At 40.5% G+C, this 16236-nt stretch overlaps 1 long non-coding RNA gene across 1 annotated transcript; it reads left to right on the top strand.

The window, feature by feature from the left end:
- Positions 1 to 1270: 1270 nt before the first annotated feature.
- LOC104106259 (uncharacterized) lies at positions 1271 to 4627 on the top strand. The gene is made up of 2 exons (XR_688567.2): positions 1271 to 2848; positions 4100 to 4627. It is a non-coding gene; the product is annotated as an uncharacterized lncRNA (long non-coding RNA).
- Positions 4628 to 16236: the final 11609 nt, after the last annotated feature.

Raw genomic sequence — 16236 nt, 5'->3', positions numbered from 1 at the left:
GGGTGAGAATGAGACAAGTGCACGAAGGTATCACCGTGCCATTCAATGTGATATCTTGAATATATTTCTCATACTAGAAAAATTATGAATTTGCTCTTGTGATTTCTCCTAGTAATCCTTTTCTGCCCCATATAGTTTTTTCATTATACGCTTATCTGTTATGTTCTATAATTGTTTCTATTTTTAGTATATTGCACAGGTTATAACAGTGAGTATCATTTTACTAAAACTCCGCGTCACTACTTCGACAAGGTTAGACAAAATACTTACTGAGTACATAGGGTCGGTTGTACTCATACTACACTTCTGCACCTTGTGTGCAGATTTTGGATGCTGACGTTGCGGTGTATGACGGGAGCTGGCATTGAAGATGTTTTCGCAATCCGGTCATAGCTGCCTCTTGTTCTTGGTAGCTTTAGAAGTATTAATCTGTTCATGTATATTTCAAACAGATGATGTATTTTATCTCATATCCGCTTTGCAAATTCTAAATCTTAGAAGCTCATGATTTGTACTACCAGTCATTGGGGAGTGTATTAGAGTTTGTTAAATATTAATTGAATCAGATTATTATTATTTGGCTTACCTAGCGGGTGAGGTTAGGTGTCGTCACAGCTAGCTGGATTTTGGCTCGTGATAGCTACAGATATAGAAGAAAAAAAATAGATTGTCCACTACGAGATTTGAACAATAAATTCATAACTTGCTTCTTAATTAATATCTAATGTTTATATAATTTTTATCTGAGAGGTTTATATTTTAAGGTATGAATTTGCACATGATTCAAATAACCTACATCACAATTTGACGGGCAAAGTGTACAATTAGCCACTAATAAGAGATGTATTTATTTTTAAGCCACTTTTTAAAATGTCTTTAGTCTTTAGCCGCTGCTTTAATAGACTTTTACCCGCCCGGACGAAAATACCCCTTACTATAATAATGTATTTTTCCTAAACCTATGCTATTTTGCTCAGCTTATTTACGTGCAGAGAGTTGAGAGAAACCTTCGCTCCTTCGCTCAATTTATTTACGTGCAGAGAGTTGAGAGAAACCTTCGCTCAAACTTTGATCGTCCAAATTACAGAATGTTTTCTCCTCCTTTCTCCTCCTATTTCAAACGGTTTTATGTGTTTGTGTGAATTACAATAACTTTGACCGTCACCATTAAATTACAGTAAGTTCTAAAATTTCAGATATCTCTATATGCTTTTATTTGTTTGTGTGAATTTTTATTTGGTTGCTGGAGAATAAGATGCAAGGGATTTGATATTATTATTTTCCTTTTCTGGATTGCATTGTATTGATAAAGTTTCCTGTATTTACAACTTGCATTGATAAAGTTTAGGACATCGTGTCCTTAACTTCATCATTGTTGTGTAAATATTAAGGACAAAGTGTCCTGTATTTATAACTTGTATTGATAAAGTTTAGGACATCGTATCCTTAACTTCATGACTGATGTGTAAATATTAAGGACACCGTGTCCTGTATTTGCAACTTGTATTGATAAAGTTTAGGACAAAGTGTCCTGTATTTGCAACTTATATTGATAAAGTTTAGGACATCGTGTCCTTAACTTCATGACTGATGTGTAAATATTAAGGATAAAGTGTCTTGTATTTACAATTTGTAATGATAAAGTTTAGGACATAGTGTCCTGAATTTCTCCTTTTTTTGACTTGCAGGATGGATACAACATGTATTATAGTTGCTTTCAATGAAAGATGGACCAAAGACTATAAGTATCTGGATCATCAAACAAAGCTTGTTCTAGTACCTGAGGCAATTCGATTTGAAGATTTCGTCAACCAGGTCTTTGAAGTTATTGAATTGGATAGATACAAGTTTGAAGCAATGATATGGTTTGATATCAACCTGGGAACAAGCAAGGGAATGCTTGTATCCAAAGATTTAGATCTTCACACATGTATATAGTTACTAAAAAGTCATTCACTCCTCAAGGGCTGTCGTTTCATTGTTGATGTTTCGGAAAGAGTTTTTGGCTCTACAAGCACCTTTGAACATGTAAACATAGAAACTCAACAAGACAATCAAGACAAATGTCAACTGATAATGAAAATAGATGTGGTTGAACCTGAACCAATAATTGAAGAGATGCTTCAAACATTTAATTCAATTCAAGTGGAAGGACAAAGCATTATAGAGATTGACAAACAACAAGCTTTGGGTATTCAAATCTTAGAGAGTGCACCAGTAATTGAAGAAGTTGCTGAAAAATCCTCTACTCAACTAACTAGACGAAGGTCAAAGTCGAAACAAAAAGAATCCACAAGTACAATATTGAGAGAAAATGCTTCGTTGGATGAAATAAAAGTGGGATCAATATTTGACAAAAAAAGAGTATAATTAACTATTTTTTGAATATAGCAATTAAAGGACATTTTGAATTCAAGGTTGTTAGATCAAGCTCAACAAGATATTCTTCTAAATGCAATGATGAAAAGTGTGGGTGGTGTGTGCGTGCTTTCAGAATTAAAGATTCAACATTATTCAAGATAGTAAAGGTTGAGAAAAATCATTACTGCTCAGTTAACACTATGAAAGCTGATCAAAGGCATGCAACTTCAAAGTTGATTAGTGGTTACATTATTGACAATCTTCGAGACCCAAGGTTTGAAGTTACACCAGCCTTTGTCATGGCCGAAATGCAAAAATTGCATGGACTAGACATTGGGTATCACAAGGCGGCGTGCTATTCAACGTGCTTCAGCTTTAATAAGAGGAACTCCTGAAGAGAATTATGAATTATTGTCTTCTTACTTGTATATGATGAAAAGTAAAATCTGGGAACATACACTAACATAAAGACAGACGACAACAACAGGTAAACAATCAAAAAGAGTTTATTAGTCTGTTTTAAATTGTAGGACATCCCGTCCTTAACTTTGATGTATGCAATGTAAATGTTAAGGACATGGTTTCCTTAACTTTGATGTCTGCAATGTAAATGTTAAGGATATGGTGTCCTTAACTTTGATGTGTGCAGTGTAAATGTTAAGGGCATGGTGTCCTTAACTTTGATGTGTGCAGTATAAATATTACGGACATGGTATCCTTAACTTTGATGTGTGCAGTGTAAATATTAAGGATATGGTATTCTTAACTTTGATGTGTGCAGTGTAAATATTAAGGATATGGTGTCCTTAACTTTGATGTGTGCAGAGTAAATGTTTAGGGCATGTTGTCCTTAACTTTGATGTGTGCAGTCCTAAATTTTTATAATTGAATTTTGGTTTATTTTTTCAGGGTTCTTTATATGTTTTATGCATATGGATCATTAATAGCTGGTTGAAATCATTGTAGACCGGTAATTGTTGTTGATGCAACTTTTTTGAAGTCAAAATATCGTGGTGTTTTAATAACTTCAGTTACAAAGGATGCAAATAATCAAATATTCCCACTAGCCTTTAGCATTGTAGAATCTGAAAATAACAACTCCTATGAGTGGTACTTTAGTGAGCTTCACAATGCAATTGGGAGCCGTGACAATTTAATTTTTTTATCGGATAGGCATCAATCTATTGCACATGGCATCGCAAAAGTATATCCTGAAAGCCACCATGAGATTTGTATCTATCATTTGGAGCAGAACCTAAAGCGAAGAAAAGTGAAAAGTGAGATCATAAAACGTTTTGAAAGTGCTGCAAGAGTATACAGGCGCAAAAAATTTGATCTCTACATGTCAGAGATAGAAAAAGTTGATAAAAAAACTTTTGACTACTTGATGGAAGAACCACCGAAAAGGTGGGCACGTTCTTGTTGTCCACGACAAAGATATGACATGCTCACAACAAACATAGTTGAGTCAATGAATTTTGTGCTATTATAAGTAAGGGAGTTGCCTATTTTGATAATGATGGATTTTATCCAAGTGAAGCTACAATGTTGGTTTTATGAAAAATGAAATGAAGCGAAAGGAACTTTTTTTGATGTTTTATGTTGGGTAGAAGAGGGATTGAAGAAAAAGATAGATTTAGCTTTTACTTTAAATGTAAGTATTATGTTCTTAGTTTAGCTTATTATTTTAATGATAATTTAACATAATGTACTAACTTATAGTTTTTCAACTTTGAAGGTCTTCCATGTTGATTCATGACGTTCTAGAGTTGAGGAAGAAGAAATACTTTCTTGGTGGACTTAAACAAAGGAACATGTGATTGTTTTCAGTTTCAATTTGATGAATTACCATGTATACATGTAATTGCAGTTATCGAGAAGAGAAACATCAAGAAGTCCAATTTCTACTCAGACTGGTACTTAAAGGAATCTTGGCTTAAAACATATGAAAGACAAATACATCTTGTAGGACATACGGATTCTTGGATTGTACCAGAGAGTGTTAAGTCATAAATTATTAAACCTCCATATTTCAAGGTCCCGCCAGGTAGAAGGCAGAAGGAAAGGCATATTCCAGCTACCGAATCATCAAAAATAACGTTCAAATGTGGACGTTGCAGAAGAATTGGTCATAATAGAAAATCTTGTATATATTCTCCGGCAGTCCACCCATTTTCAAGGAAGCATAGAGAATTATAAATATATCCACTTATGTTTATGTAGTCTTTTATATTTTTGCTATAAATTGGATTTATTTAGATTGTTTTTATTTGAGCAAGTAAGCTTTAGCAGATGGAAGTTTATCAAACTCTTTGTTTCTTTTTCTTTTGTTGGGAGTTTAAGTTTCCTTTGTCGGACCAATTATTGTTTATGTGATTATACTCTTGCCGTAAGTAAATAAGAAAGTCCTTTTCTTTGTAAAACTTGATGCCTACAGCTTGCTACATCTTATTTTGAAAATAAGATTGGTACAAGTAAACTTGAGGACATAATTTTTCGAAACATCCTGAAAGTTTGAAGTGTGAATCTAATATTAAGTACATAAATTTCTAAAATGTCCTTAACTTCTGGAAATGTCAGTTTAGTGTCTAGATTTCCAGAAGTTCAGGACATTTCAGAAAAATATGTCCTGAATATCATTTTTATCCTTCAACAAATCAGGACATTTATGAACATTATGTCCTGAAGTTCTACAACAATCAATGTGTGTTGCTTTGTCTATTCCATCTTGGAAATGTAACTACCCTACACTACCAACGAAATTCTGGACGAAATCTAAAAAACTTCTGGACAATTTAATCAAACAATGGCAGTTTGAAACTGTATAAAAATGGACAGATTGGTAGTAAACAAAAATAACCAAATTGGACTAATTAAATTGTCAATTATCAAGATGCAGATTTCATTAAAACTTGGCAGAACTTCTGAAAAAAATACTAGACAAAACTGCAATTGTGCACAACTGATCTGTCGAGGCAAGTGCAGTTGTTAAACTCTTCAATTCAATCCACAAGTGCTATCTTAATATCCTCCCAAAAAACTAGAAATCAATAACTACTTTGGAACCCTGCTAACAACCTGAAATTTCTGCTCAAATTCTCTTCAGAAAGACAGCTAAACAAAGCAGAATTACTACTTAAAAGTGCAGAATTCCTCCCAAATACTACAAGTTGAGCTCAAAAAAACTCACAAGGTTCAACTCAAAAATCAGAAACCAGTTATCAAAAATATTGATCACAAGATAAGCAGAAATTTACCTAGACAGTAGCTACTCAAATGGGCACATTGACCAGTTTCAACAATTAAAAATTCAAAAAGCTCACATTGACCAGCAGCAATATATACAAACTATTATTTGTCAAAGTTGCGACCAATAAATTTTGTTATGCAAACAAAATAAAGTGGCTTATGAACAATTTACAGGTAGTTTGAGAAATATATACTACTAGTAATTCCACTACATCTGACTTACTATACTACTACACTACAGCTCCTTTGGGCAAGAAGTTTCATTTTCACTATCATAGTCATCACCGACTTTTTCTGGTGGTGTTTCATAACCAGAATTTTTTTTTCACTCTCCATGTACCCAAAGATTTGCTGTAAGTTCTTTTCTAAAGTTTGATATGTCCTCAGAATGGAATTTCTCCACATCATTTTCCATCATCAACAACTCGACATACTTGATTAGGAATGCACCACAATCAGTCCTAAAAATATTTTAAGATAGGGAGTCAATCAAATAATATCTTTAATAAATAAATCTAAAAAATATATTAATTATATAGCAAATGACAACACTTACGATCAAGTTTGCTTCGGTGATCTTTGCCACTGAATATCAAATTTATTGAATGCATTTTCAAAAAACTTATAATTTTTCTCAAACTGTGAGAACTTTAGCAAGCGGGGGATCATGCACGCATACATTTTAATGTGTTTCAATCCATCCTTATATGGTTTACTATATATGGAATCGTACACATCAATATTTTTCTCATTCAAGTCCAATACCCCCAAAAGAAAATGCGTCACATCATTATTATCTTCTGAAGGTAGCCGACATGGAAAAAAGATTTTATCAACCTCTATCCAAGAAATTCCACATCTCTGATTTTCACCCAACATATGGTGTGAGAAATAATTGATTATCACCACACCAAAACTCATTTGAAGCATCTTCATTGAATTCCGTATACACAAGTAGCATATAGTTATGTAAAACTATATCTGTAGTTGTGCAACGAAATGGATGGGTGTAAGGGTGGTAGCATTCCTTCTTTCTCAAAAAATACAAGGCAATGTCAATATGCTTCATAAAAAGGCAAAAAAGAAGAAGAAAAATTCCATCAGTCATAAATAATTAAAAAATAATAAATTAAGAAGAAAGAAAAGAAATGCCTTGTAAACTATCAAACCTTATCATCAAGTACATAACTACTATCTAAAAGCTCAAGGAAGAACATTTTGCTACTGATTTTTTGATTGTACAATTTATATGGATTCTTTCTCACACCATTATCCTCAGCATAAATATAAGTTTGTTCCTTGAAAATTTGAAATAATATCAAAGTTAGAAATCATATAAGTTAGTCCTCAATTCCTAATTAGCAGCTCATAAGTTAAGGACACTTGGTCCTAAACTTAGAGTTGGAAGTTGTAACGACCCGGCCGGTCATTTCGAGAGTTGTAGCCTCGTTCTCCCATATACTGCTCCATTTGTGCTTTATAGCTGTTATATAACTTATCGGGTTAGTTGGTTTGGGTCCGGAGAGAATTCAGGGTGAATTGAGATACTTAGTCTCTTAATTGAAAGCTTAAGTTGAAAAAGTCGACCAGATATCGATTTATGTATAAAGGACCTCGGATTTGAATTTTGACAGTTCTGTTAACTCCGTTGGGTAATTCAGGACTTAGGAGCGTATCCGGATTGTGATTTGGAGGTCGGGAGTAGAATTAAGCTTAAAATGGCGAAAGTTAGAATTTTGGAAAGTTCGACCGGTAGTGGAATTTTTGAAATTGGATTTGAATTCCAATTCCGGAAGTTTCAGTAGGTTTGGGGGGTCATTTGTGACTTGTGTGAAAAAATTTAGGCCAATCCGACGTGATTTGATAGGTTTCGGTGTCGTTTGTAGAATTTGGAAATTTTAAAGTTTATTAGGCTTGAATCTGTGTGTAATTCAGGTTTTTGATATTGTTTGAGGTGGTTTGAGGATTCGACTAAGTTCGTATTGGGATATAAGACTTGTTGGTATGTTTGATTGAGGTCCCGGGGACCTTGGGTCGAATTCGGGTGATTAACGGGTCAGGATTTGAAGTTGCAAGGCTGCTGAAGTTTGGACTCAGCTGGTGTAATCGCACTTGCGGAAGTCTCATAGCAAGTGCATGCCCGCAAAAGCGGGAGGTAAGCCGCAGAAGTGGGAAGTAAGCCACAGAAGTGGTCAGGGAGTGAAGCAACAGAAGGTTGCAGGTGCGACGGTATTACCGCATCTGCGCGACCACAGATGCGGCAGAAGGGCCGCAGAAGCGGATTTGGCCTTGAAGCATGAGTCCGCAGAAGCGGATTTGGCCTTGAAGCTTGACTCCGTAGAAGCGGAGGATTGTATCGCAGAAGCGAGTGCACTGGTGCAGAAATATGGGGTGCAGGTGCGGAGTTTGGCTCAGAAGCAGACTATGGGGATGCGCCTGCGAGACCGCAGAAGCAGCCAAGTTGCTGCAGGTGCGGAAGGCCTGGGCAGAGTCTATAAATGCAAGACTTCGCGATTTTGGCTTCATTTCATCATTTTGAGCTCGGATTTTGGCGGTTTTGAGAGGGCTTTTCAAGTGGAATTCTTAAGGTAAGATCCTTGTGTCCATTTTTCTTCAATAATTATGTTTTCCCACTGATATTTCCACCTAGATGGAGTGTTTTTGAGGTGTAATTTGGGGGTTTGAGGCTAGGGATTTAGAGGGTGAACTTTGGGGATTTGGATGACCATTTGGTGTCGGATTTTGGTAAATTTGGTATGGTTAGACTCGTAAGTGAATGCGCGTTCGGATTTTGTGACTTTTGTCAGATTTTGAGACATGGGCCCGGGGCCGGGTTTGGACCGACTTCGGATTTTGGCTATAATTTCGTATTTTTCTTGTGGAATTGATTCCTTTAGCGTATATTGATTGTATTGTACTGCTTGTGGCTTGATTCGAGATATTTGGAGACCGATTTGAGGGGCAAGGGCATTTTGGAGTAGAGTTTTTCCCGGATTGAGGTAAGTAACACTTTCAAACTTGGTTCTGAGGGTTCGAAACCCCGAATTATGTGTTATGTGATTGGTATTAAGGTGACGCACATGCCAAGTGACGGGCGTGCGAGCGTGCACCATGAGAATGGTGACATGGTCGATTCCACGACACTGTCTAGTGGTTTTATTTTATTGATATACGTGTTTTCATCATGTGATAAAGTAATTGAGTTGTCATTCATGCTAGATATCATGTTTAGGCTTTATGTCAATACTGTTGGGACTCATAGTGATCGTTTCTTGCTATGATCTTACTAATTTCATTGATATTTCGTACTCAGTCATATTCATTTATTTCATATCATATCTCAGTCTCTGTTGTTAATTATTGATACATCATATCATTATTTTAGGGCTAGTATCATGACATTGTGAGCCCTGAGAGAGAGACTAGAGAGATTGATGACTGAGTGAGGCAGAGGGCATGATTATGAGTGACATTTATGGGATCGGGCTGCACGCCGCAGCGGTTATATTGATTTATGATAGTGCTTGGGCTGAAGGAGCCCCTTCGGAGTCTGCACACACACCCAGTGAGCACGGTTAATATTATTGAGGGATGGATCTTCCCTGGACATGGATCTTGTCCGAAGCATTTTATACCTGGAGATGGATCTTCTCCATGGGCTGGATTTTCCCTACTCGGTACTGGGTGACTGATGGTCAGTGATGTATATATCTCGGGATGGATCCTCCCTGAGCCGTTTGGGCCATATACAGTACCGAGTGATTGAGCATTTAAGAGCGTGAGCACATGAGGTTGTCAGCATGGTGCATCACATACAACATGAGCATTGGCATGGTAGAAGTAGGGGAGTTATATTCTTCATATCATTCAGATTTGACCCCTTTTACTGTTTTAAGATATCTACCGAACTTCAAAGCATATCTACATTTCTACACTGTTATTTTCTGTATTGAACTATGCCAGTTGAGTTTGTAACTACTTTCAGTCCACAGTTTTGGATTGTTACTTACTATGTTGGTTGTACTCACACTACACCTTGCACCTCATTTGCAGATCCAGGTACGTCGGGTTATGGCGGCCGTTGAGTGAGGAGTCGAGATCTCAGAGACTATTGAGGTAGTTGCATGGCGTTCGCAAGCCTTGACTCTCCTTTATTTTCTTTATCTATATTTCAGTTCTTATTTCCTCAGACATTGTAGTAGACTGTATCCTTGTATAGATGCTCATGTACTCAGTGACACCCCGATTTTTGGGAGCGATTTATTTTGCGTTGTGGTTTTATTTCGGTTTTTAAATGGTTTCTCAAATATTAACTGCTTCCATTTTATTTTCAAAGTTTCTACTTAGTGATCTGGTTGAGTAGTTGGCTTGCCTAGTTCCACGATAGGCGCCATCACGACGGTTGGTTTTGGGGTCGTGACAAGTTGGTATTAGAGCCTAGGTTACATAGGTCTCACGAGTCATGAGCAGGTTTAGTAGAGTCTTGCGGATCAGTACGGAGACGTTTGTATTTATCTTTGAGAGGCTATCGAACCCTTAGGAAATTTTACATTCTTGTATTCTTGTCGTGCGGATTATTGGTTCTGCTAACTAAACTTCTGTTATTCTATTCTCTCATAGATCGTGAGGACACGTACTACTGGGCAGGATGGACAGCCACCGGTACCACCAGCTAAGGCAGTACCTGCAGACCCACCAGTCGCTCCAGCTCAGGAGCAGGTACCCGATATAGTTAAGCCAGTAGGGCCAGCTCAGGCACCAGCTGTGCCCATTGTGATTCCAAACCTTCAGAAGGCTTTGACCCAGATATTGACAGTTTGCACTGGCCTTGCTCAGGTGGTTTCGGCTCAGGCCACACCTGCCACTTCTCAGGCCGGTGGAGGTACTCATACCCCTGTTGCCCGTACTCCAGATCAGGTAGTGCAGGGACTTCAGATATCGGGGGCATTACCAGCCCAGCCGGCTGCAGCTGCTCAGGCCCCAGTAGTCCCCGTTATGGCAGACGATGAGAAGAGGAGGCTTGAGAGGTTTGGGAGGCTTCGACCTCCATCATTTAGTGGTGTTGAACTAGATAGGTACAAGCGGATGCTTCGGACAACGGGTATTCTGGAGACTAGTGGGGTCTCGTTCACTAATTTTTAGTTTTCTAGGGCTGCCTTCAGGTGGTGGGAGGCTTATGAGAGGTGCAGGCCGGTCGGTGCAGCACCACTTACATGGCCGGAGTTCTCCGTTCTCTTCTTTGAGAAGTTTGTGCTGCAGTCTCGTAGAGAGGAGCTGCATAGACAGTTTGAGCACTTCGTTAGGATGGCATGTCTGTGATGTAGTACGAGATGAGGTTTTCTGAGTTGGATCGTCACGCAGTTTGGCTAGTTCCCACTGATAGGGAGAGGATTTGGAGGTTCATCGATGGCCTCACATATCAGTTGCGGTTGCTTATGACTAAGGAGAGGGTATCTGGTGCTTTTTTTATGAGGTTGTCGACATTGCCCGGCAGATAGAGATGGTCCGTAGCCAGGACCATGGAGAGAGGGAGGCCAAGAGGCCTCGTGGACTAGGTGATTTCAGCAGTGTTCCTTCAGGGGGTCAGGTTTACCGCGGCAGGGGTCGTCCTTACAGGCACGCTCAGACGGGTCGTCCAGTTCATCGTGGTGCATCATCCATCCATGGTTCATATAGTTATCATCAGGTCTAGTCATCTCTTAGTGACCTACCAGCTCAGAGTTCATCCCATGCACCTTCAGTTCAGGTCTCATCAGCACCAGGCTCGGGGGTCCCTACCGCCATTTGCAGGGAGGGGTTGTTTCGAGTGTGGAGATATGGGTCACATCAAGAGGTATTGTCCCCGCCTTACTGGAGGTCTAGCTCAGCAGAGGAGTCAGCGTACGACGCCAGCTCTAGTTACTTCACCACTTCACCACTTGTGCCGGTCAAGCCCGATTCTATGCTATTACTTCCAGACTAGATGTTGTTGCTTCAGACGCAGTGATAACACGTATTGTCTAAGTTTGCCACAGGGAGGCCTCTGTACTATTTGACCCTGGTTCCACTTATTAATATGTATCATCGTATTTCTCTCATTATTTAGATATGCCACGTGAGTCCTTAGTTTCATCTGTTCAAGTCTCTAAGTCGATGGGCGATACTATCATTATGGACCGTGTATATCGATCGTGTGTAGTGACCATTGGGAGTATGGATACTAGAGTTAATCTCTTATTGCTTAGCATGGTTGATTTTGACGTGATCCTGGGTATGGATTGGTTGTCTCTATGTTATGTTGTTCTAGATTGTCACGTTAAGACTGTGACATTGGCGATGCCGGTATTGCCAAGGATTGAGTGGAGAGGTTCTCTAGACTATGTTCCCAGTAGGGTGATTTCGTATTTGAAGGCCCCGCGGATGGTTGGGAAGAGTTGTTTATCTTATTTGGCCTTTGTGAGGGATGTTAGTGTTGATGCTCCTACGATTGATTTTTTCCGGTGGTGCGGGAATTTCCGGATGTGTTTCCTGCAGACTTGTCGGGCATGCCGTCTGAAAGGGATGTTGACTTAGGTATTGACTTGGTGCCGGGCACTCAGCCCATTTCTATTCCACTATATCGCATGGCACCAGCTGAATTGAAGGAATTGAAAGAGCAGCTTCAGGAACTCCTTGATAAAGGGTTTATTAGGCCTAGTGTGTCACCTTGGGGTGCACCGGTGTTGTTTATGAAGAAGAAGGATGTTACTATAAAAATTTGCATTGATTATAGGCAGTTGAACAAAGTTACAATCAAGAACAAGTATCATTTGCTGGGTATTGATGATCTGTTTGACCAGCTTCATGGAGTGAGAGTGTTCTCCAAGATTGATTTAAGGTCTGGGTATCACCAGTTGAAGATTCGAGACTCGGATATTCTGAAGACAGCCTTTAGGACCCGTTATGGTCATTATGAGTTCCTTGTGATATCTTTTGGGTTAACCAATGCCCCACCAGCGTTCATGCATCTGATGAACAGTGTGTTTCAGCCTTGTGTTGACTCATTTGTTATAGTGTTCATTGATGACATCCCAGTGTACTCTCGTAGCCAGGAGGAGCATGCCCAGCATTTGAGGATTGTGTTGCAACGGTTGAGGGAGGAGAAGCTTTATGCCAAGTTCTCCAAGTGTGAGTTTTGGCTCAGTTCAGTGGCATTCTTGGGGCACGTGGTGTCCAGTGAAGGTATTCAGGTGGATTCGAAGAAGATAGAGGCAGTTTAGAGTTGGCCCAGACTGTCCTTAGCTATGGAGATTCAAAATTTTCTCGGCTTGGCTGGTTATTATCGTCGCTTTGTGGAGGGTTTCTCGTCTATTGCATCGCCCTTGACCAAACTGACCCAAAAGGGTGCTCCTTTCAGGTGATCGGATGAGTGTGAGGAGTGTTTTTAGAAGCTCAAAACTACCTTGACCACAACTCCAGTTCTAGTTTTTCCTTCATCTTTAGGCTCTTATACAGTGTATTGTAATGCTTCTCGGATCGGCATTGGGTGTGTGTTGATGCAGGAGGGTAGAGTGATTGCTTATGCTTCGCGCCAGTTGAAGCCTCATGAGAAGAACTACCATGTTCATGATTTGGAGTTAGCTGCCATCATTCATGCATTGAAGATTTGGAGGCATTATCTCTACGGTGTGTCTTGTGAGGTGTTTATGGATCATCGGAGTCTCCAGCACATGTTCAAACAAAAAGATCTAAATTTGAGGCAGCGGAGATGGTTAGAGCTGCTAAAAGACTACGATTTCACCATTCTGTATCATCCCATGAAGGCCAATGTGGTGGACAATGCCTTGAGTAGAAAGGCGGTGAGTATGGGTAGTCTTGCATTCATTCCCATTGGGGAGAGACCTCTTGCAGTTGATGTTCAGGCCTTGGCCAACCAGTTCGTGAGATTGGATATTTCGGAGCCTAGTCGGGTTCTAGCTTGTATGGTTTCCTGGTCTTCCTTATATGATTGCATCAGAGAGCGCCAGTATGATGATCCTCATTTGCTTGTCCTTAAGGACACGGTTTAGCACGGTGATGCCAGAGATGTGACTATTGGGGATGACGGGGTATTGAGGATGCAAGGTCGAATTTGTGTGCCCGATATGGATGGATTAAGTGAGTTAATTCTTGAGGAGGCCCACAGTTCGCGGTATTCCATTCATCCAAGTGCCGCAAAGATGTATAAGGACTTGAGGCAGCATTATTGGTGGAGGAGAATGAAGAAGGATGTAGTGGGGTTTGTAGCTCGATGCCTTAACTGTCAGCAGGTGAAGTATGAGTATCAGAGACCGGGTAGATTGCTTCAGAGGGTAGATATTCTAGAGTGGAAGTGGGAGCGGATCACCATGGATTTTGTAGTTGGACTCCCACGGACTTTGAGGAAGTTCGATGCTATTTGGGTGATTGTGGATCGGCTGACTAAGTTTGCGTACTTCATTCCAATTGGTACTACCAATTCTTCAGAGTGGTTGGCTGAGATTTACATCCGGGAGATTGTTCGCCTTCACGGTGTACCAGTTTCTATCATTTCAGATAGAGGCACGCAGTTTACATCGTAGTTTTAGAGAGTTGTGTAGCGAGAGTTGGGCACTCAGGTTGAGTTGAGCATATCATTTCACCCTCATACGGACGGACAGTCCGAGTGCACTATTCATATATTGGAGGACATGCTACGCACTTATGTCATTGGTTTTGGGGGTTCTTGGGATCAATTTCTGTCACTCGCGGAGTTTGCCTACAACAACAACTACCATTCGAGTATTCAAATAGCTCTGTATGAGGCTTTGTATGGGAGATGGTGTAGATCTCCGGTGGGTTGGTTTAAGCCGGGAGAGGCTAGACTACTGGGTACTGACTTGGTTTAGGATGCCTTGGACAAGGTTAAATTGATTCAGGAGAGGCTTCGCACGGCGCAGTCCAGATAGAAGAGCTATGCCGACAGGAATGTCCGTGATGTATCTTACATGGTGGGGGAGAAGGTTTTGCTAAAGGTTTCACCCATGAATAGTGTTATGAGGTTCGGGAAGAAGGGCAAGTTGAGCCCTCGGTTCATTGGGCCTTTTGATGTACTTCGGAGGATTGGGGAGGTGGCTTACAAGCTTGCCTTGCCACCTAGCTTGTCAAGTCTACATCCAGTATTTCATGTTTCTATGCTACGGAAGTATATCGGCGATCCGTCTCATGTTTTGGATTTCAGCACGGTTCAGTTGGATGGCGATTTGACTTATGATATGGAGTCGGTGGCCATTTTGGATTGGCAGGTTCTGAAGTTGATGTGAAAGGATATAGCTTCAGTGAAGGTGTAGTGGAGAGGTCAGCCCGTAGAGAAGGCTACTTGGGAGACCGAGCGGGAGATGCGGAGCAGATATCCACACCTATTTGAGACTCTGGTATGTTTCTAGACCCGTTCGACGATGAACGTTTGTTTAAGAGGGGGAGGATGTAACGATCCGGCCGGTCATTTTGAGAGTTGTAGCCATGTTCCCCCATTTACTGCTCCATTTGTGCTTCATAGTTGTTATATGACTTATCGGGTTAGTTGGTTCATGTACGGAGAGAATTCAGGGTGAATTGAGACACTTAGTCTCTTAATTGAAAGCTTAAGTTAGAAAAGTTGACAGGATGTTGACTTCTATGTAAAGGACCTCGAATTTGAAATTTGATAGTTTAGTTAGCCTCGTTAGGTGATTCTGGACTTAGAAGCGTGTACGGATTGTGATTTGGAGGTCGGGAGTAGAATGAAGCTTGAAATGGCGAAAGTTGGAATTTTGAAAAGTTCGACCGATAGTGGACTTTTTGATATCGGGTTCGAATTCCGATTCCGAAAGTTGCAGTAGGTTCGTGGGGTCATTTGTGACTTGTTTGCAAAATTTGAGGCCAATCGGACGTGATTTGATAGGTTTCGGCGTCGTTTGTAGAATTTGGAAATTTTGAAGTTAATTAGGCTCGAATCTATGTGTAATTCATATTTTTGATGTTGTTTGAGATGGTTTGAGAATTCGACTAAGTTCGTATTGGGATATAAGACTTGTTGGTATGTTTGGTTGAGGTCCTGGAGGCCTCGAGTTGATTTCGGGTGATTAACGGGTCAAGATTTGAAGTTGTAAGGCTGCTGAAGTTTGGACTCAGCTGGTGTAATCGCACCTGTGGAAGTCTCATCGTAGGTGCATGCCCGCAGAAGCAGGAGGTAATCCGCAGAAGTGGTTAGGGAGTGAAGCAGCAGAAGGTCGCAGGTGCGATGGTGTTCCCCCATCTGCACGACTGCAGATGCGGCGGAAGGGCTGCAGAAGCAGATTTGGCCTTGAAGCTTGACTCCGCAGAAACGGAGGTTTGTCTCGCAGAAGCGAGTGCACTGGTGCAGAAAAATGGGGTGCAGGTGCGGAGTTTGGCACAGAAGCAGACTATGGGGACGCGCCTGCGAGACCGCAGAAGCTGCCAAGTTACCAAAGGTGCGGAAGGCCTGGGCAGAGTCTATAAATGCGAGACTTTGAAGTTGTAAGGCTGCTGAAGTTTGGACTCAGCTAGTGTAATCGCACCTGCGGAAGTCTTATCGCAGGTGCATGCCCGCAGAAGCAGGAGGTAATCCGTAGAAGTGGTTAGGGAGTGAAGCAGCAGAAGGTCGCAGGT

The sequence above is a fragment of the Nicotiana tomentosiformis genome, chromosome 7 (genome assembly GCF_000390325.3).
Source record: "Nicotiana tomentosiformis chromosome 7, ASM39032v3, whole genome shotgun sequence".
Lineage (NCBI taxonomy): Eukaryota > Viridiplantae > Streptophyta > Magnoliopsida > Solanales > Solanaceae > Nicotiana > Nicotiana tomentosiformis.
This window is presented reverse-complemented; position numbering and strand designations above follow the sequence as displayed.